Below are 22,235 nucleotides of genomic sequence, written 5' to 3'. Positions count from 1 at the left end.
TTGTACACAGATGGTAGCCTTCATGGACTCAGTGCAGTACTTTCTCAGATGCAGGATGGACATGAGAGAGTCACCGGGCATGCCAGCAGGTCCCTGCGAGACAGCGAAAGAAACCCTCACAATTACAGCTCCTTCCGGTTAGAGCTCCTGGCCCTGGTGTGGGCCATGACAGAGAAGTTTGCGGGCTTCCTGACAGGGACCAAGGTTCAAGTTCGAACAGACAATAATCCCCTGGCCCACCTTGAGAATGCTAAATTGGGGGCCTTACAACAACGGTGGGTGGCTCGCCCAGCCAAGTTTGACTTTACCATCCATTATCGCTCTGCTACCAAAAACGCAAGTGCTGATGGGCTGTCAAGAGTGACTGTGGAGACTCCAATGGGGGATCTCGATGAGCAACTGGAAGAGGAGGAAACCCCAGACTTTCGTAAGTATAAGCCCCCAGTGGTTGCGGCACAGTCAAGAAGGGAGGTCTGCACATTACCCCGGTCTCTGGGGAGAACCAATGAGGAATGGGGACATGTTCAGGATGGAGACGAAGAGCTGAGACAGATAACATAGTTAGTAAGGCCGAAAAAAGACATTTGTCCATCCAGTTCAGCCTATATTCCTATATTCCATCATAATAAATCCCCAGATCTACATCCTTCTACAGAACCTAATAATTGTATGATACAATATTGTTCTGCTCCAGGAAGACATCCAGGCCTCTCTTGAACCCCTCGACTGAGTTCGCCATCACCACCTCCTCAGGCAAGCAATTCCAGATTCTCACTGCCCTAACAGTGAAGAATCCTCTTCTATGTTGGTGGAAAAACCTTCTCTCCTCCAGACGCAAAGAATGCCCCCTTGTGCCCGTCACCTTCCTTGGTATAAACAGATCCTCAGCGAGATATTTGTATTGTCCCCTTATATACTTATACATGGTTATTAGATCGCCCCTCAGTCGTCTTTTTTCTAGACTAAATAATCCTAATTTCGCTAATCTATCTGGGTATTGTAGTTCTCCCATCCCCTTTATTAACTTTGTTGCCCTCCTTTGTACTCTCTCTAGTTCCATTATATCCTTCCTGAGCACCGGTGCCCAAAACTGGACACAGTACTCCATGTGCGGTCTAACTAGGGATTTGTACAGAGGCAGTATAATGCTCTCATCATGTGTATCCAGACCTCTTTTAATGCACCCCATGATCCTGTTTGCCTTGGCAGCTGCTGCCTGGCACTGGCTGCTCCAGGTAAGTTTATCATTAACTAGGATCCCCAAGTCCTTCTCCCTGTCAGATTTACCCAGTGGTTTCCCGTTCAGTGTGTAATGGTGATATTGATTCCTTCTTCCCATGTGTATAACCTTACATTTATCATTGTTAAACCTCGTCTGCCACCTTTCAGCCCAAGTTTCCAACTTATCCAGATCCATCTGTAGCAGAATACTATCTTCTCTTGTATTAACTGCTTTACATAGTTTTGTATCATCTGCAAATATCAATATTTTACTGTGTAAACCTTCTACCAGATCATTAATGAGTATGTTGAAGAGAACAGGTCCCAATACCGACCCCTGCGGTACCCCACTGGTCACAGCGACCCAGTTAGAGACTATACCATTTATAACCACCCTCTGCTTTCTATCACTAAGCCAGTTACTAACCCATTTACACACATTTTCCCCCAGACCAAGCATTCTCATTTTGTGTACCAACCTCTTGTGCGGCACGGTATCAAACGCTTTGGAAAAATCGAGATATACCACGTCCAATGACTCACCGTGGTCTAGCCTATAGCTTACCTCTTCATAAAAACTGATTAGATTGGTTTGACATGAGCGATTTCTCATAAACCCATGCTGACATGGAGTTAAACAGTTATTCTCATTGAGATAATCCAGAATAACATCCTTCAGAAACCCTTCAAATATTTTACCAACAGTAGAGGTTAGACTTACTGGCCTATAATTTCCAGGTTCACTTTTAGAGCCCTTTTTGAATATTGGCACCACATTTGCTATGCGCCAGTCCTGCGGAACAGACCCCGTCGCTATAGAGTCCCTAAAAATAAGAAATAATGGTTTATCTATTACATTACTTAGTTCTCTTAGTACTCGTGGGTGTATGCCATCCGGACCCGGAGATTTATCTATTTTAATCTTATTTAGCCGGTTTCGCACCTCTTCTTGGGTTAGATTGGTGACCCTTAATATAGGGTTTTCATTGTTTCTTGGGATTTCACCTAGCATTTCATTTTCCACCGTGAATACCGTGGAGAAGAAGGTGTTAGATGAAGTGGTGGGTAACTCCACAAAAGAGGACTACGGCCGTTTCACCGAAGGGTGTCGTTGATTCAGAGACCATCATCTCCACCAGTAAGTTGATTTTTTTTGTCTTTGTGCCATTCAATTTTCTCTTTTTTTCTTTGTGTTTTCTAACCTTGACTCTTGATTCATGTGCAGCTATTTGCATAATAATGGCAGTTAGTAGAAAGAAATGCGGCACTCACCCTTTTATGCTTGTGAAATAGTGCTGTTTTTATTGGACCGACATGAAAAAGTTTTTACATGTCCATGTGATACATCAGGCGTACAGGAGGGTGCGGGGAGAGAGGAGGTGGTACGGGGAGAGAGGAGGTGGACCACCTCCTCTCTCTCCACAACCTCCTGTACGCCTGATGTATCACATGGACATGTAACAACATTTTCAAGTCGGTCCAATAAAAACAGCACGATTTCACAAGCATAAAAGGGTGAGTGCCGCATTTCTTTCTACTATTTGTTCAATAGACTATATGCTGTTTATGCTGAGCACCTTAAACCCTGAGATATCGTGCAGGCTGTGAAATTGGATTCATGTGTATCCAAGTACTGATCATGTACTCCTCTGGTGCCGATCATTCCACATACTTTTTTCTTTTTTGATCTGCATAATAATGGCAGTGTGATTAAATGGAATCGTTCTATGATTCTATGATTTACAGCATAAGCTGAGATTTGTTTCCAGACTCGGCTTTTCTGTTAATCATCCATGGTATCGCCCATATTTCTGATGACTGCTTTACATCTGTGCAGCATGGAGTCACGTAACATCAAATATTCCAACCCACGCCGACTACTACACTCCACAGGTCTATTGCATTCTTAGGTTTTGTATCACAAGCAGCATTTTTGATGTCACTCCACGAATTCTCCATTGGATTGAGGTCTCGGGATCAGTTCATATCATCAGTCTTGTCCGTCTGGACCCAGGATGTTGTCCGCTTGCTGGTGTGTTTGGGGCCCATTTCAAGGACATTTCTTCTTCAGCATAAGGCAACATGACTAGTGATGAATGCATATGCTTGCTCCTCAGGTTTCTCCGAGCATTTCAGCGTGCTCAGAGGTTTAGTTTATGTCGGCATAGCTGGATGATTTGTGGCTGCTAGACAGGTTAGGGAATCCACACATGTATTCAAACTGTCTAGCAGCCGCAAATCATTCAGCTATGCCGACATAAACTAAATCTCCGAGCACGCTGAAATACTCAGAGATCACCCGAGTATGCTTGGAGAAACCCAAGTAAAGAGTATACTCGCTCATCACTAAACCTGGCTGTGGAGAAACGGGGTCAGTGGGTGCTCTCGTCCGCTGGCCCGGCTGTCTTTAGCAAGACTGCATGGACCACGGTTCATACCATTGAACGGCCGCTCTATCTCCCAGTGGGCAATACACTACACAGACAACACAGGGTTAAGGTAAAACAGTGTGGCAATACTTTATTGAACCACAGCACACAAAAGCAAACAGAACATTCCCACCAATTACCCCAAGATGGTGCACATTACAGGGCCTCACCCTTCCGCTGACTCGCCGAGATAATGGTAGATGTTATGTCCAAGCTCCCAGGGTCGCTACTTCATCTGTGGATGCACGCACAGAGAAGAGGTAACGACAAGCATAGGGAGATGACCACGAACTGTCCATAGAGTCCATACAAGGTCCAAAGCCAGTTGACACGAGAGTCACCACCTGGCTTATCTGACCATCTCCATGGAACCAGGCGACCAGCGGGTCCCAACCCTGGCTTTCTCCAAACATATCCATGGTTCAGAGATGGTCACTGGATCAGATCTGTGTCCTTCCAACCGGAGCCGAAAACCCCTAGGTTGTATCCTATAGAATCATAGATCAGTGTCCCTCGTGATGGTGCCATGATGAATTGGCTGCAGTCCTTTCTCCTGTCTGTTGGGTGGTTTGCAGAATCTCCGGCTGGTAGCTCTGTATTACTTCCGTCTCTCAGGATGTGATCTCTGAGTCTTTTTATACCCAAGGCATGTAAGCTATTTTTAGAATTACCCAGGGTCCTTCAGTCCAACATCAAGACAAGGTAAACAATGGTGATGGGATTAAGTAGCACTATTAGCATATAAGCACACATCAATAAACAAAGCTTCACACACTCAATGTACAGTCACTATTACAGACTAAAGGTACCTTCACACTAAGCGACTTTGCAACGATAACGATAGCGATCCGTGACGTTGCAGCGTCCTCAATAGCGATATCATTTAGTTTGACACGCAGCAGCGATCAGGATCCTGCTGTGATGTCGCTGGTCGCTGAATAAAGTCCAGAACTTTATTTGGTCGTCCGATCGCTGTGTATCGTTGTGTTTGAAAGCAAAAGCAACGATACCAGCGATGTTTTACAATGGTAACCAGGGTAAATATTGGGTTACCAAGCGCAGGGCCGCGCTTAGCAACCCGATGTTTACCCTGGTTACCAGCGTAAAAGTAAAAAAAACAAACAGTACATACTTACATGCGTCCCCTGGCGTCCGCTTCCTGACACTTACTGAGCACCGGCCCTAAACTGAAAGTGAAAGCACAGCGGTGACGTCACCGCTGTGCTGTTAGGGCCGGTGCTCACACAGTGCAGGGAAGCGGACGCCGGGGGACGCGCAGGTGAGTATGTACTGTTTGTTTTTTTTACTTTTACGCTGGTAACCAGGGTAAACATCGGGTTACTAAGCGCGGCCCTGCGCTTAGCAACCCGATGTTTACCCTGGTTACCCGGGGACCTCGGCATCGTTGGTCGCTGGAGAGCGGTCTGTGTGACAGCTCCCCAGCGATCAAACAGCGACGCTGCAGCGATCGGCATCGTTGTCGCTATCGCTGCAGCGTCGCTAAGTGTGACGGTACCTTTACACCCGATAAGCAGTGCGAATGTCATGGCTGTGGATTCTGGTGGTTGCCCATTTCTTGCCTACTCCTAGTCACGAACTTTCTCCCATGTTATATGATATTTTGTGCCGGTAATTAACTGCTTTAGTGATGCTAGACTTCTAGTATTCTGCACATAACTGTATACATTTTTGTAGGATTGTCAGGAACATTAATATTTCAGAGTCCTCAGTGGTTGATACATTTTAATGGCGAACTGAAAAGATGATAACAAATAGCAGCTTTCGAGACTCAGAAGAGGAGGCCGGAGGAGTCTCGAAAGCTGCAATTTGTTACCACCTTGTCAGTTCACCATTAAAAGTTATCAACCACTGAGGACTCTGAATCTTAATATTTTTCTATCTACTGGTTAACACGATACAAAGATTTATTTTTCCTTTATAGGATTGTCATTAAATCGAGGGTCACAATTTGACATCCCCCATTCAGGATTAAACCAGAGCGGCAGGACGTATGGACAGAAAAGTGAACCCTCCGGCGATATTTGTCCTCTTTAGTGTGAGGTTTGGGTGTAGCGCTGACTATGGAGGAGGTTACACAGTAAAGCAGATACCGTCAGCTGCTCTCTCAGCTTCTCCCATATGGTCTAGCGGTTAGGATTCCTGGTTTTCACCCAGGCGGCCCGGGTTCGACTCCCGGTATGGGAAGGTGAGTTTTTTTTCCCTAATAACATATATTGTTTTATTTACTTTATTACATTTAGTTGTTTATTATTATTATATAAATATGTAATATCGGAGAGGGATAAATCATTTCTACATCTGAAGCAAAGGTCTCTCAGCAGGCCTGACAATGACAGACATCACACATCATGCAGAAGAGGGGAGCACGAGCCTTCGATAGCTCAGTTGGTAGAGCGGAGGACTGTAGTGGAGCACAGACATCCTTAGGTCACTGGTTCGATTCCGGTTCGAAGGACTTTTTTATTTGTTTCTTTATTCAGTTTTACTTTTTCTTTAAGACTAAAGTTCACAAAAATTTTACTGCAAAACAATTCAGTAGAAACAGAGAAAGAAGAATTCTCCAGCTGATTCTTTATGTGATCGGCTAACACGCTGCGCCTGTATTAGGGTAATTACGGCAGCTCCTGCGGCTCCGTCCTCGGCTCCCTCCTTCGTGATATTACAGCCCGGCTTTTAGTTTTGCTGAGTTGTTTAAGGACAATTAGATGGTGAATTACTGGAATTTTATAATAAGGTGAGAAAAATGAATCTCAAATTAGTAACTTTTTTTGAAAAAAATATTCACAAAACAAAACACATAAAATAAAGCTTCAGTTGATCGTTTAAAAGTAAAAAAAATAAAGCATAAAAAATAAGAAAAAACGTTTTTAAATCACCAAATCCGTGATCTTCATGCATGCTGGGGATCTGCTATTAGGATAATTAAGGTGGCAGAGTCTAGTTCTACGGCTGCGTCCTGGAAGTCCTGAGAGCTCAGCATTTCCTTTTTTGTATTACCCAACCCCCACAATGTCCCCCACAACATCCCCGCATTGTCCCCCATAACGTCCCCCGCATTGTCCCCCACAACGTCCCCTTCACCCTACGAGAATCATAGAGATAGAGATAAAGTGGGCTCATGCCCCAGCTGTAGTCGTGGCCGAGTGGTTAAGGCGATGGACTAGAAATCCATTGGGGTCTCCCCGCGCAGGTTCGAATCCTGCCGACTACGTGTTTTTTGTTTTTCCCTCTCTTGACTCTGGCGTCTGTGACTTTACTGTAGGACGACGCTCGTATGATGAATGACTTGCTTTTGTGCTATATTTTTATTGTTAGATGCACATGGATCAGTGACTGGAGCCGCGTTAGATCGGATGAAGACCAATTCCAGTAATAATAGAAATGATCTCCTCCTCCCTCATTCATGGACAGCACTGGGGAGCAGCAGGGCCCGGATGAGCCCCAAAATGGGACGTGCAGTGGATCAGTAAGGGGAGAATCATTTCTTCAAATTGTTTCAATTAACCCCTTAAGCCCGTATGACGTACTATCCCGTCGAGGTGGGGTGGGCCTTAATTCCCGGTGACGGGATAGTACGTCATACGCGATCGGCCGCGCTCACGGGGGGAGCGCGGCCGATCGCGGCCGGGTGTCGGCTGCATATCGCAGCTGACATCCGGCACTATGTGCCAGGAGCGGTCACGGACCGCCCCCGGCACATTAACCCCCGGCACACCGCGATCAAACATGATCGCGGTGTACCGGCGGTACAGGGAAGCATCGCGCAGGGAGGGGGCTCCCTGCGGGCTTCCCTGAGACGATCGGTACAAGGTGATGTACTCACCTCGTACCGAACGTCTTCTCCCTGCAGGCCCCGGATCCAAAATGGCCGAGGGGCTGTATCCGGGTCCTGCAGGGAGCACTTCCGGGTCGGAGCAGGCTGCAGATGAAAGCTGCAGCCTGCACGGCTGTAAGTGAGATCGGAGATCTCACAGAGTGCTGTGCACACTGTGAGATCAGCGATCTGTGATGTCCCCCCCTGGGACAAAGTAAAAAAGTAAAAAAAAAAATTTCCACATGTGTAAAAAAAAAAAAAAAAAAATTCCTAAATAAATAATAATAAAAAAAAAAATATTATTCCCATAAATACATTTCTTTATCTAAAAAAAACAAACAAAAACAATAAAAGTACACATATTTAGTATCGCCGCGTCCGTAACGACCCAACCTATAAAACTGGCCCACTAGTTAACCCCTTCAGTAAACACCGTAAGAAAAAAAAAAAAAAAAACGAGGCAAAAAACAACGCTTTATTACCATACCGCCGAACAAAAAGTGGAATAACACGCGATCAAAAAGACGGATATAAATAACCATGTTACCGCTGAAAGCGTCATCTTGTCCCGCAAAAAACGAGCCGCCATACAGCATCATCAGCAAAAAAATAAAAAAGTTATAGTCCTCAGAATAAAGCGATGCCAAAATAATTATTTTTTCTATAAAATAGTTTTTATCGTATAAAAGCGTCAAAACATAAAAAAATGATATAAATGAGGTATCGCTGTAATCGTACTGACCCGAAGAATAAAACTGCTTTATCAATTTTACCAAACGCGGAACGGTATAAACGCCTCCCCCAAAAGAAATTCATGAATAGCTGGTTTTTGGTCTTTCTGCCTCACAAAAATCGGAATAAAAAGCGATCAAAAACTGTCACGTGTCCGAAAATGTTACCAATAAAAACGTCAACTCGTCCCGCAAAAAACAAGACCTCACATGACTCTGTGGACCAAAATGTGGAAAAATTATAGGTCTCAAAATGTGGAGACGCAAAAACTTTTTTGCTATAAAAAGCGTCTTTTAGTCTGGTTTCACACTTGCGTTTTTATCTGCATGCGTTTTTTAAAAAAACCGCATGTGTGAAAAAATGCATGTAAACGCGGTAAAACGCATGCGTTTTTATAGAAAAACACAAGAAAACAAGAAAAAAACAAAAAACCCTAACCCTACCCCTAACCTGAAATACGTGGCACTGAAATATACGTTTATATACGTATATACGTATATAAGTGCCACGATATTTCAGTGGCCACGTATTTAAGTGCCACGTATTTAAGTGCCACGTATTTCAGTGCCACGTATTTCAGTGCCACGTATTTCAGTGCCACTTATTTCAGTGCCACTTATTTCAGTGCCACGTATTTCAGTGCCACGTATTTCAGTGCCACGTATTTCAGTGCCACGTATTTCAGTGCCACGTATTTCAGTGCCACGTATTTACGTGCCACGTATTTCAGTGCCACGTATTTACGTGCCACGTATTTTTCAGTGCCTGAAATACGTGGCACTGAAATTCGTGGCACTGAAATTCGTGGCACTGAAATTCGTGGCACTGAAATATCGTGGCACTGAAATATCGTGGCACTGAAGTATTTACGTGCCACGTATTTTTCAGTGCCTGAAATACGTGGCACTGAAATACGTGGCACTGAAATACGTGGCACTGAAATATCGTGGCACTGAAATACGTGGCACTGAAATACGTGGCACTGAAATACGTGGCACTTAAATACGTGGCTCTTAAATACGTGGCACTTATATACGTGGCACTTATGACTGTCAGAAAATGTTCAGTAAACGGTTAGGGGTGAGGTTAGGGGTAGGGTTTCAGGTAGAATTGGGGAGCTTCCACTGTTCAGGCACATCAGGGGCTCTCCAAACGCGACATGGCGTCCAATCTCAATTCCAGCCAATTCTGCGTTGAAAAAGTAAAACAGTGCTCCTTCCCTTCCGAGCTCTCCCGTGCGTCCAAAAAGGGGTTTACCCCAACATATGGGGTATCAGCGTACTAGGGACAAATTGAACAACAACTTCTGGGGTCCAAGTTCTCTTGTTATCCTTGGGAAAATAAAAATTTGGGGGGCTAAAAATCATTTTTGTGGGAAAAAAAATATGTTTTATTTTCACGGCTCTGCGTTGTAAACTGTAGTGAAACACTTGGGGGTTCAAAGTTCTCACAATACATCTAGATAAGTTCCTTGGGAGGTCTAGTTTCCAATATGGGGTCACTTGTGGGGGGTTTGTACTGTTTGGGTACATCAGGGGCTCTGCAAATGCAACGTGACGCCTGCAGACCAATCCATTTAAGTCTGCATTCCAAATGGCGCTCCTTCCCTTCCGAGCTCTGTCATGCGCCCAAACAGTGGTTCCCCCCCACATAGGGGGTATCAGCGTACTCAGGACAAATTGGACAACAACTTTTAGGGTCCAATTTATCCTGATACCCTTGTGAAAATACAAAACTGGGGGCTAAATTTCATTTTTGTGAAAAAAAAAAAAAAATAATATTTTCACGGCTCTGCGTTATAAACTGTAGTGAAACACTTGGGGGTTCAAAGTTCTCACAACACATCTAGATAAGTTCCTTGGGAGGTCTAGTTTCCAATATGGGGTCACTTGTGGGGGGTTTGTACTGTTTGGGTACATCAGGGGCTCTGCAAATGCAACGTGACGCCTGCAGACCAATCCATTTAAGTCTGCATTCCAAATGGCGCTCCTTCCCTTCCGAGCTCTGTCATGCGCCCAAACAGTGGTTCCCCCCCACATAGGGGGTATCAGCGTACTCAGGACAAATTGGACAACAACTTTTAGGGTCCAATTTATCCTGATACCCTTGTGAAAATACAAAACTGGGGGCTAAATTTCATTTTTGTGAAAAAAAAAAAATAATAATATTTTCACGGCTCTGCGTTATAAACTGTAGTGAAACACTTGGGGGTTCAAAGTTCTCACAACACATCTAGATAAGTTCCTTGGGGGGTCTAGTTTCCAATATGGGGTCACTTGTGGGGGGTTTGTACTGTTTGGGTACATCAGGGGCTCTGCAAATGCAACGTGACGCCTGCAGACCAATCCATTTAAGTCTGCATTCCAAATGGCGCTCCTTCACTTCCGAGCTCTGTCATGCGCCCAAACAGTGGTTCCCCCCCACATAGGGGGTATCAGCGTACTCAGGACAAATTGGACAACAACTTTTATGGTCCAATTTATCCTGATACCCTTGTGAAAATACAAAACTTGGGGGCTAAAAAATCATTTTTGTGAAAAAAAAAATATTTTTATTTTCACGGCTCTGCGTTATAAACTGTAGTGAAACACTTGGGGGTTCAAAGCTCTCAAAACACATCTAGATAAGTTCCTTAGGGGGTCTACTTTCCAAAATGGTGTCACTTGTGGGGGGGTTTAATGTTTAGGCACATCAGGGGCTCTCCAAACGCAACATGGCATCCCATCTTAATTCCAGTCAATTTTGCATTGAAAAGTAAAATAGCGCTTCTTCCCTTCTGAGCTCTGCTATGCACCCAAACAATGGTTTACACCCACATATGGGGTATCGTCGTACTCAGGACAAATTGCACAACAACTTTTGTGGTCTAATTTCTTCTCTTACCCTTGGGGAAATAAAAAAATGGGGGTGAAAAGATCATTTTTGTGAAAAAATATGATTTTTTATTTTTACGGCTCTGCATTATAAACTTCTGTGAAGCACTTGTTGGGTCAAAGTGCTCAACACACATCTAGATAAGTTCCTTAAGGGGTCTACTTTCCAAAATGGTGTCACTCGTGGGGGGTTTCAATGTTTAGGCACATTAGGGGCTCTCCAAACGCAACATGGCGTCCCATCTCAATTCCAGTCAATTTTGCATTGAAAAGTCAAATGGCGCTCCTTCCCTTCTGAGCTCTGCCCTGCGCCCAAACAATGGTTTACACCCACATATGGGGTATCAGTGTACTCAGGACAAATTGCACAACAATTTTTGGGGTCCAATTTCTTCTCTTACCCTTGGGAAAATAAAAAATTGGGGGTGAAAAGATCATTTTTGTGAAAAAATATGATTTTTTATTTTTACGGCTCTGCATTATAAACTTCTGTAAAGCACTTGTTGGGTCAAAATGCTCACCACACATCTAGATAAGTTCCTTAGGGGGTCTACTTTCCAAAATGGTGTCACTTGTTAGGGGTTTCAATGTTTAGGCACATCAAGGGCTCTCTAAATGCAACATGGCGTCCCATCTCAATTCCAGTCAATTTTGCATTGAAAAGTCAAATGGCGCTCCTTCCCTTCCGAGCTCTGCCCTGCGCCCAAACAATGGTTTACACCCACATATGGGGTATCAGCGTACTCAGGACAAATTGCACAACAATTTTTGGGGTCCAATTTCTTCTCTCACCCTTGGGAAAATAAAAAATTGGGGGTGAAAAGATCATTTTTGTGAAAAAATATGATTTTTTATTTTTACGGCTTTGCATTATAAACTTCTGTAAAGCACTTGTTGGGTCAAAGTGCTCACCACACATCTAGATAAGTTCCTTAGGGGGTCTACTTTCCAAAATGGTGTCACTTGTTAGGGGTTTCAATGTTTAGGCACATCAGGGGCTCTCCAAATGCAACATGGCGTCCCATCTCAATTCCAGTCAATTTTGCATTGAAAAGTCAAATGGCGCTCCTTTGCTTCCAAGCTCTGCCATGCGCCCAAACTGTGGTTTACCCCCACATATGGGGTATCAGCGTACTCAGGACAAATTGTACAACAACTTTTGGGGTCTATTTTCTCCTGTTACCCTTGGTAAAATAAAACAAATTGGAGCTGAAATAAATTTTGTGTGAAAAAAAGTTAAATGTTCATTTTTATTTAAACATTCCAAAAATTCCTGTGAAACACCTGAAGGGTTAATAAACTTCTTGAAAGTGGTTTTGAGTACCTTGAGGGGTGCAGTTTTTAGAATGGTGTCACACTTGGGTATTTTCTATCATATAGACCCGTCAAAATGACTTCAAATGAGATGTGGTCCCTAAAAAAAAATGGTGTTGTAAAAATGAGAAATTGCTGGTCAACTTTTAACCCTTATAACTCCGTCACAAAAAAAAATTTTGGTTCCAAAATTGTGCTGATGTAAAGTAGACATGTGGAAAATGTTATTTATTAAGTATTTTGTGTGACATATGTCTGTGATTTAAGGGCATAAAAATTCAAAGTTGGAAAATTGCGAAATTTTCCAAATTTTTGCCAAATATTCGTTTTTTTCACAAATAAACGCAAGTTATATCGAACAAATTTTACCACTAACATGAAGTACAATATGTCACGAGAAAACAATGTCAGAATCGCCAAGATCCGTTGAAGCGTTCCAGAGTTATAACCTCATAAAGGGACAGTGGTCAGAATTGTAAAAATTGGCCTGGTCATTAACGTGCAAACCACCCTCGGGGCTTAAGGGGTTAATCAGAGCATCTTTTAGAATAATCTTCAATATTTAGAAAAAAATTGTATCTTAATTCATATTTGGAAAAACAATTTGAGAAAGATGTAGAAATGAGCGAATTGCTTCTGAATGTGTCAGATTGGTTCAGTATTTCCCCAAATTTTTGATTTCACAATAATCTGAATTTTGGGCCATTTGCTTAATTCAAATCTGCCATTTTGCTGCACTCTGAATTAACAGAAAGGAGTTTTAAAAAACAAACAAAACAATTCTAGTCACCTTGCACCAGCCCTCACCTGTCCAGTCAAGCTCCTCACTGTGGTCTGCTGGTGTCTTCTCCAGCCACATCCCGAAATCTTTAGCCTCTCCCTACTGACTGGAGGTGTGGAGCACGGACTAGAGATATGAAGCATGGACTCGTGATATGGATCCCAGACAGGAGGTGAGGAGCACAGACTAAAAATATGGAGCACGGACTGGTGATGTGGAGCACAGACTAGAGATATGAACACAGACTGGAGATATGAAGCACAGACTAGAAATATGGAGCACGGACTGGTGATGTGGAGCACGGACTAGAGATATGGAGCATGGACTGGTGATGTGGAGCACAGACTAAAAATATGGAGCACGGACTGGTGATGTGGAGCACAGACTAGAGATATGAACACAGACTGGAGATATGAAGCACAGACTAGAAATATGGAGCACGGACTGGTGATGTGGAGCACGGACTAGAGATATGGAGCATGGACTGGTGATGTGGAGCACAGACTAAAAATATGGAGCACGGACTGGTGATGTGGAGCACAGACTAGAGATATGAACACAGACTGGAGATATGAAGCACAGACTAGAAATATGGAGCACGGACTGGTGATGTGGAGCACGGACTAGAGATATGGAGCATGGACTGGTGATGTGGAGCACAGACTAAAAATATGGAGCACGGACTGGTGATGTGGAGCACAGACTAGAGATATGAACACAGACTGGAGATATGAAGCACAGACTAGAAATATGGAGCACGGACTGGTGATGTTTAGCACGGACTAGAGATATGGAGCATGGACTGGTGATGTGGAGCACAATCCTGGTGTGGATTCTGTGATGGACAGGTTGCAGCAGATATGGACTCATGTGGTAGACAATTTGACGTTGTCTCAGGAAAAGGCTCAGCGTTTTGCTAACCGCCGTCGGTGTGTTGGTCCTCGGCTTCGTGTGGGGGATTTGGTCTGGTTATCCTCTCGTCATGTTCCTATGAAGGTTTCTTCCCCTAAGTTCAAGCCTCGGTTTATTGGTCCTTATAAGATTTCTGAGATTATCAATCCAGTGTCTTTTCGTTTGGCCCTTCCAGCCTCTTTTGCCATCCACAATGTTTTCCATAGATCTTTGTTGCGGAGATATGTGGTACCCGTTGTTCCATCTGTTGATCCTCCAGCCCCGGTGTTGGTTGAGGGGGAGTTGGAATATGTGGTTGAGAAAATTTTGGATTCTCGTTTTTCGAGGCGGAGGCTTCAGTATCTTGTCAAGCGGAAGGGTTATGGCCAGGAGGATAATTCTTGGGTGGTTGCCTCCGATGTCCATGCCGCCGATTTGGTTCGTGCTTTTCATTTGGCTCATCCTGATCGGCCTGGGGGCTCTGGTGAGGGTTCGGTGACCCCTCCTCAAGGGGGGGGTACTGTTGTGAATTCCGCTCTTGGGCTCCCTCCGGTGGATATAAGTAGCATTTTTGTGAGTTCTGCTCTTGGGCTCCCTCCTGTGGTTTTGAGTGGTATGGCTGCTTCTTGGATTTAGCATCAGCAGCTGTTTTCACTGATCGTCTTTCTGGCTCTGCTGTATTAGTCTGGCCTTTTCCCTAATTCAATGCCAGTTGTCAATTGTTGAGCTTGGAGTCATGGCTCTCTGAGGATTTCCCTGTCACTCTGACCATTTCAGCAAAGCTGTCCTTGCTTGTCTTTTTGCAGTTCACTTGTTATGGACTTTGTTGTTTAGCACTTTCTATGTTTTGCTCATTTGTCCAGCTTATCAGTATGTATCTAGTCAGCTAAGCTGGAAGCTCTGGGCAGCAGAGTTTGCCCTCCACACCTTTAGTCAGGTGTGGAGATTTTTGCATTTCTCTGCGGTGGACTTTTTCTAGTTTTTATTACTGACCGCACAGTGTTCTGTCCTGTACTAATTCTTTCTAGCTAGTAGTGGCCTCCTTTGCTAAATCTTGTTTCATACTACGTATGTCATTTCCTTCTCCTCTCACAGTCATTATTTGTGGGGGGCTGTCCTATCCTTTGGGGATTTTCTCTGAGGCAAGATAGCTTTCCTGCTTCTACCTTTAGGGGTAGCTAGATCTCCGGCTGTGACGAGGTGTCCAGGGAGTGACAGGAACATCCCACGGCTACTGCTAGTGTCTTTGTTAAGATCAGGAACTGCGGTCGGTATAGTTATCACCTGCCCAGAGCTAGTCGCATGTCGCTCCTTAATCACCAGACCATAACAGCCGTACAGTCATGCCCCACGATGTAAATCCATCTGAAGCATTCATTCCCCAGTCTTTTACAGCCGGGAGTGGTATTAGCAGGCTCCTGGTTGTAACTGTATTTAACCGCTTCAGATGGATTTACATCATGGGACATGACTGTACGGCGGACTGGTATGGGATATTGTTGCATTTTTATTTTGGATTTTTTTTCAGGAGAACGAGGGTCTTCAGTTGGATGGAGCGTAAAATAAAGAATAATAAATCACTGTGTCTTTCTTTCATTAAAATACTTTATTCATAATGTGTGTGTGTATTTTTAACCCTTTACTAATATTGGATTAATAATGGATAGGTGTCTTATTGAAATCTCTCCATTATTAACCAGGCTTACTGTCACCTTACATTAGCAAGGTGACATTAACCCCTTATTACCCCATATCCCACTGCTACAGGGGAGTGGGAAGAGAGGGGCTAAGTGCCAGAATAGGCGCATCTTACAGATGTGCCTTTTCTGGGGTGGCTGGGGGCAGATGTTTGTAGCCAGGGGGGTCCTATAACCATGGTCCCTCTCTAGGCTATTAATATCTGCCCTCAGTCACTGGCTTTCCCACTCTGGCGGAGAAAATTGAGAAGGAGCACACGCCAGTTTTTTCTGTGATTTAACCCTTTATTGTAACATCTAGAGCTCCCAAATTTTGCACACACACACTTCTAACATCAGTAGTGAGGAATATGCAAAAATATAACGGATGTGCAATGGTTTACTGTTTGTAACCGTGTGTCATATCCTGTTGGGTATAAGGAGATAGCAAAAGCCGGCAATTGAATTACCGGCTTTTCTGCTATCTAGCTCTGTATTAAATATAAATATATATATATATATATATATATATGTGTGTGTGTCAATGACATATATATAAATATATCTCCCTATACTATGTGTAGACATTTATTCTATCTATTCTATTCTAATCTGTCAGTGTGATTTTACTGTACACCGCACTGAATTACCAGCTTTTCTATAGAACACCGCTGCGTATTTCTCACAAGTCACCCGCATGGTCCGTGTGTAGTCTGTATTTTTCTCGCCCCCATTGACTTTCATTGGCGGATTTTTTGCGCAATACGCTGACAGCATGCTGCGATTTTCTACGCCCATAAAATACAGCAGAGAAATATACGGTAGATAGAGGCTGCCCCATAGAGAATCATTGGTCCGTGTGCAATGCGTTTTTTTGCGCCTCTCACTCGTCCGTATTTCTCTCTAGTGTGACCCCGGCCTTAGACTTCCCTGAGGGTGAATTCTTGTTAATTAGAATCTTGCACTCTCAACGTTATTTTTGTACCTAAGACTTTCATTGGGGTGTACTGATTTTTGCAACATGGTCTTGAATCAATTTATTAGGAAAATTATTTTTTTGGGGTGCAAAATAACAAATCTTGCTTGCAATCAATGTCCAACATTGTAGAAGTAATTTGTGGTACAGTATCCCATAGAAAATTATTGTTCTGAAAGGAAGGGTTTACTGATAAATCTATTGGGGTGTACTCATTTATGCTGAGCCCTATATATACATTCTGTATAATGTGTGTATGTGTGTATATACGATGTTTGTAGTGAGAATTCTTGTACAATGTGTGTGTGATGTACTTACAGTATAATGTTTCATGTGTTGTGCAACATGACATCGTTCTGCTTTCTACATTTAAGAGGAATCAGTTTGTGTTTGTTCTCAGCTGCTCCCATTTTTGCTGGGAGGCTCCAACATCAAGTCTAAAGTGCATATCACCGCTGCAGCCGATCACCAAACTAAGCGGTCATGTGCACTGTAGTTCTGACTGGAGATGAGCGAACCTTTCAAATTTCTGTTTGTTTCGATTCTCCAAACGGTTCGACGAACGTACTCAAACCCTATTGAATTCATTGTGAGGTCAAACCAAGAGTATACACAACACCTTAAGGGGTGACAAAAAGCCTCCCAAACAGCTAAAATTAGGGGCAGACACCATGATAAGCGGCATCAATTGACCCACAGTAAAAATGTGCTAACGGTGCAAAAGCAGTCAGAAATGGGCAATGAACGAGGTATCAGGTTCAGGCCCAGCACTTAGAGCGAGGAACTGAAATTTCAATTAAGACCTAGTGACTAAAAGAGCATTGTAAGCCTTCTTATGTGGCAGCCCTGATACCTCATGCAACACTATGTTTCCCCAGCCAGACTCAGGAGGATTCTCTCTGCACTGTTAGAACCATGTCTGATTAACCCCTTCATGACCCAGCCTATTTTGGCCTTAATGACCTTGCCGTTTTTTGCAATTCTGACCAGTGTCCCTTTATGAGGTAATAACTCAGGAACGCTTCAATGGATCCTTGCGGTTCTGAGATTGTTTTTTCATGACATATTGGGCTTCATGTTAGTGGTAAATTTAGGTCGATAATTTCTGAGTTTATTTGTGAAAAAAACGGAAATTTGGCGAAAATTTTGAAAATTTTGCAATTTTCACATTTTGAATTTTTATTCTGTTAAACCAGAGAGTTATGTGACACAAAATAGTTAATAAATAACATTTCCCACATGTCTACTTTACATCAGCACAATTTTGGAAAGAAATTTTTTTTTTACTAGGAAGTTATAAGGGTTAAAATTTGACCAGTGATTTCTCATTTTTACAACAAAATTTACAAAACCATTTTTTTTAGGGACCACCTCACATTTGAAGTCAGTTTGAGGGTTCTATATGGCTGAAAATACCCAAAAGTGACACCATTCTAAAAACTGCACCCCTCAAGGTGCTCAAAACCACATTCAAGAAGTTTATTAACCCTTCAGGTGTTTCACAGCAGCAGAAGCAACAAGGAGGGGAAAAATTAACATTTAACTTTTTAGTCACAAAAATGATCTTTTCGCAACAATTTTTTTATTTTCCCAAGGGTAAAAGGAGAAACTGGACCACGAATGTTGTTGTCCAATTTGTCTTGAGTACGCTGATGCCTCATATGTGGGGGTAAACCACTGTTTGGGCGCACGGCAGGGCTCGGAAGGGAAGGAGCGCCATTTGACTTTTTGAATGAAAAATTGGCTCCAATCTTTAGCGGACACCATGTCGCGTTTGGAGAGCCCCCGTGTGCCTAAACATTGGAGCTCCCCCACAAGTGACCCCATTTTGGAAACTAGACCCCCCAAGGAACTTATCTAGAAGCATAGTGAGCACTTTAAACCCTCAGGTGCTTCACAAATTAATCCGTAAAAATTAAAAAGTACTTTTTTTTCACACAAATTTTCTTTTAGCCTCAATTTTTTCATTTTCACATGGGCAACAGAATAAAATGGATCCTAAAATTTGTTGGGCAATTTCTCCTGAGTACGACAATACCTCATATGTGGGGGTAAACTACTGTTTGGGCACATGGTAAGGCTCGGAAGGGAAGGAGCGCCATTTGACTTTTTGAATGAAAAATTATCTCCATCGTTAGCGGACACCATGTCAGGTTTGGAGAGCCCCTGTGTGCCTAAACATTGGAGCTCCCCCACAAGTGACCCCATTTTGGAAACTAGACCCCCCAAGGAACTTATCTAGATGCATAGTGAGCACTTTAAACCCTCAGGTGCTTCACAAATTGATCCGTAAAAATGAAAAAGTACTTTTTTTTCACACAAAATTTGTTTTTGCCTCAATTTTTTCATTTTCACATGGGCAACAGGATAAAATGGATCCTAAAATGTGTTGGGCAATTTCTCCTGAGTACGCCGATACCTCATATGTGGGGGTAAACCACTGTTTGGGTGCACGGCAAGGCTTGGAAGGGAAGGCGCGCCATTTGACTTTTTCAATGGAAAATTAGCTCCAAACGTTAGTGGACACCATGTTGCGTTCGGAGAGCCCCTGTGTGCCTAAACATTGGAGCTCCCCTTCAAGTGACCCCATTTTGGAAACTAGACCCCCCAAGGAACTTATCTAGATGCATAGTGAGCACTTATAACCCCCAGGTGCTTCACAGAAGTTTATAACGCAGAGCCATGAAAATAAAAAAATATTTTTCTTTCCTCAAAAATGATTTTTAGCCCGGAGTTTTTTATTTTCCCAAGGATAATAGGAAAAATTGGACCCCAAATATTGTTTTCCAGTTTGTCCTGAGTACGATGATACCTCATATGTGGGGGTAAACCACTGTTTGGGCGCACGGCAGGGCTCGGAAGGGAAGGCACGCCATTTGGCTTTTTGAATGGAAAATTAGCTTCAATCATTAGCGGACACCATGTCGCGTTTGGAGAGCCCCTGTGTGCCTAAACATTGGAGCTCCCGCACAAGTGACCCCATTTTGGAAACTAGACCTCCCAAGGAACTAATCTAGATGTGTGGTGAGCACTTTGAACCCTCAAGTGCTTCACAGAAGTTTAGAACGCCGAGCCATGAAAATAAAAAATTATTTTTCTTTCCTCAAAAATGATTTTTTAACCCACAGTTTTTTATTTTCCCAAGGGTAACAGGAGAAATTGGACCCCAAAAGTTGTTGTGCAGTTTCTCCTGAGTACGCTGATACCCCATATGTGGGGGTAAACCACTGTTTTGGCACACGTCGGGGAGCGGAAGGGAAGTAGTGACGTTTTGAAATGCAGACTTTAATGGAATGCTCTGCGGGCGTCACGTTGTGTTTGCAGAGCCCCTGATGTGCCTAAACAGTAGGAACTCCCCACAATTGACCCCACTTTGAAAACTAGACCCCCAAGGGAACTTATCTAGATGTGTGGTGAGCACTTTGAACCCCCAAGTGCTTCACAGAAGTTTATAACGCAGAGCCGTGAAAATAAAAAATGTGTTTTCTTTCCTCAAAAATATTTTTTTAGCCCAGAATTTTTTAATTTTCCCAAGGGTAACAGGAAAAATTTGACCCCTAAAGTTGTTGTCCAGTTTCTCCTGAGTACGCTGATACCCCATATGTGGGGGTAAACCACTGTTTGGGCACATGGCGGGGCTCGGAAGGGAAGTAGTGACGATTTGGAATGCAGACTTTGATGGAATGGTCTGCGGGAATCATGTTACGTTTGCAGAGCCCCTGATGTGCCTAAACAGTAGAAACCCCCCACAAGTGACCCCATTTTGGAAACTAGACCCCCCAAGGAACTTATCTAGATGTGTGGTGAGCACGTTCAACCCCCAAGTGCTTCACAGAAGTTTACAACGCAGAGCCGTGAAAATAAAAAATAATTTTTCTTTCCTCAAAAAAGATGTTTTAGCAAGCAATTGTTTATTTTCACAAGGGTAACAGGAGAAATTGGACCCCAATATTTGTTGCCCAGTTTGTTGTGAGTACGCTGATACCTCATATGTGGGGGTAAACCACTGTTTGGGCGCACGTCAGGGCTCGGAAGGGAAGTAGTGACATTTGAAATGCAGACTTTGATGGAATGGTCTGCGGGCGTCACGTTGCATTTGCAGAGCCCCTGATGTGCCTAAACAGTAGAAAAAACCCACAAGTGACCCCATTTTGGAAACTAGACCCCAAAAGGATCTTATCTAGATGTGTGGTGAGCACTTTCAACCCCCAAGTGTTTCACATAAGTTTATAACGTAGAGCCGTGAAAATAAAAAATAATTGTTCTTTCCTCAAAATTATGTTTTAGCAAGTAATTTTTTATTTTTGCAAGGGTAACAGGAGAAATTGGACCCCAATAGTTGTTGCCCAGTTTGTCCTGAGTACGCTGGTATCCCATATGTGGGGGTAAACCACTGTTTGGGCGCACGTCGGGGCTTGGAAGGGAGGGCACACCATTTGACTTTTTGAACGCAAGATTGGCTGGAATCAATGGTGGCGCCATGTTGCGTTTGGAGACCCCTGATGTGCCTAAACAGTGGAAACCCCTCAATTCTAACTTCAACACTAACCCCAACACACCCCTAACCCTAATCCCAACTGTAGCCATAACCCTAATCACAACCCTAACCCCAACACACCCCTAACCACAACCCTAACCCCAACACACCCGTAACCCTAAATCCAACCCTAATCCTAACCCTAATTCCAACCCTACCCACAACTGTAACCCCAACACAACCCTAACCCTATCCTTAACCCTAACCACAAGCCTAATCTTAACCCTATTTCCAACCCTAGCCCTAATTCCAACCCTAAGGGTACCGTCTCACATAACGATTTACCAACGATCACGACCAGCGATACGACCTGGCTGTGATCGTTGGAAAGTCATTGTGTGGTCGCTGGGGAGCTGTCACACAGACCGCTCTCCAGCGACCAACGATGCCAAGGTCCCGGGTAACCAGGGTAAACATCGGGTTACTAAGCGCAGGGCCGCGCTTAGTAACCCGATGTTTACCGTGGTTACCAGCGTAAAAGTAAAAAAAAAAAAACGTACATACTCACATTTCGGTGTCCTTCAGGTCCCTTGCCGTCTGCTTCCCGCTCTGACTGAGTGCCGCCGTACAGTGAGAGCAGAACGCAGCGGTGACGTCACTGCTGTGCTGTGCTCTCACTTTCCGGCCGGCAGACAGTCAGAGCGGGAAGCAGACGGCAAGGGACCTGAAGGACACCGAAATGTGAGTATGTACGTTTTTTTTTTTTTTTTTTTACTTTTACGCTGGTAACCACGGTAAACATCGGGTTACTAAGCGCGGCCCTGCGCTTAGTAACCCGATGTTTACCCTGGTTACAAGTGAACACATCGCTGGATCGCTGTCACACACAACGATCCAGCGATGACAGCGGGAGATCCAGCGACGAAAGAAAGTTCCAAACGATCTGCTACGACGTACGATTCTCAGCAGGGTCCCTGATCGCTGCTGCGTGTCAGACACAGCGATATCATATGGATATCGCTGGAACGTC

General features: G+C 43.7%; 3 non-coding genes across 3 annotated transcripts; all 3 read left to right on the top strand.

The window, feature by feature from the left end:
- Positions 1–5,783: 5,783 nt before the first annotated feature.
- TRNAE-UUC (transfer RNA glutamic acid (anticodon UUC)) lies at positions 5,784–5,855 on the top strand. The gene has a single exon. It is a non-coding gene; the product is annotated as a tRNA-Glu (tRNA).
- A 186-nt stretch (positions 5,856–6,041) lies between these two features.
- On the top strand, positions 6,042–6,126 carry TRNAY-GUA (transfer RNA tyrosine (anticodon GUA)). Its single transcript is given in 2 exon segments — positions 6,042–6,078; positions 6,091–6,126. It is a non-coding gene; the product is annotated as a tRNA-Tyr (tRNA).
- Positions 6,127–6,800: 674 nt separating this feature from the next.
- TRNAS-AGA (transfer RNA serine (anticodon AGA)) lies at positions 6,801–6,882 on the top strand. The gene has a single exon. It is a non-coding gene; the product is annotated as a tRNA-Ser (tRNA).
- The last annotated feature ends 15,353 nt before the right edge of the window (positions 6,883–22,235 follow it).

The sequence above is a fragment of the Ranitomeya variabilis genome, chromosome 2 (genome assembly GCF_051348905.1).
Source record: "Ranitomeya variabilis isolate aRanVar5 chromosome 2, aRanVar5.hap1, whole genome shotgun sequence".
NCBI lineage: Eukaryota > Metazoa > Chordata > Amphibia > Anura > Dendrobatidae > Ranitomeya > Ranitomeya variabilis.
This window is presented reverse-complemented; position numbering and strand designations above follow the sequence as displayed.